The following is a 760-nucleotide window of genomic DNA, read 5'->3' on the forward strand; positions in this document are numbered from 1 at the left end:
CACTCAGCACGCTCTGTACACGAGCCATGCACACAGACAGGGTGTGTGTTGATAGGCCAGTGACTCAATATCATGCTGTATGACGCTATGCGTCAGGCAGGCAGCGCATGATCATTCAGGTGCGTATAATCAGGTTTTTGGTAAACAAGCGGGGAATCACAGGGCTTGGCAATGAGCCAGGGCGCCATCTTGGCTCATGCAGCTGCAGCCGCGGCCACACCCACTTCCCACATTTTTTTCAGAGGGTGAAAGTTAATGCAGAAACTCCTAACTGGTCAGCATGCTGAGTGTTCTAACATAAACAAGGTATCCATAACCCCCTTACAAAACCCTTACAAACATCACAGGAGTGGTGACAGAAAGACTGTGAGAACCTACTTACCTGGCAGGGGAGATCCCATGATCATGAAGGTGGCTATCCTAGGGTAAGACTTAGCCATTGCCCTCCAGATGTGCTGACCCCTGCAATTTCTGCAAATGCCAGAAACTTGCATGCATAATTTGTGATAGTGAGAGCTGCTTTCAGGATCTCCCCCACTCCAAACGAAAGCCTCTAAGAGCCAGAGGAAGGACTGTGAAACACTGTTTCCTGGGTATGATCTGGGTATGATCTGGCCCCTGCAATCATGAGACACAAAGCATCTGTGGCTAGTTGTATAAGATATGTATGTGCATATATTGAGTCATTGCTCACACCAGAACTACAAAATAGTATGAAATAAATAACTCTTTAAAAAATATCTTTAGGCTTTATTTCAAT

At 46.1% G+C, this 760-nt stretch overlaps 1 non-coding gene across 1 annotated transcript; it reads left to right on the top strand.

Annotated features, from left to right (window-relative positions):
• Positions 1–374: 374 nt before the first annotated feature.
• On the top strand, positions 375–535 carry LOC115062561. Its single transcript, XR_003842499.1, has one exon. It is a non-coding gene; the product is annotated as a U1 spliceosomal RNA (small nuclear RNA).
• The last annotated feature ends 225 nt before the right edge of the window (positions 536–760 follow it).

Source organism: Mus pahari, chromosome 18 (genome assembly GCF_900095145.1).
Source record: "Mus pahari chromosome 18, PAHARI_EIJ_v1.1, whole genome shotgun sequence".
In the NCBI taxonomy this organism is placed as follows: Eukaryota; Metazoa; Chordata; class Mammalia; order Rodentia; family Muridae; genus Mus; species Mus pahari.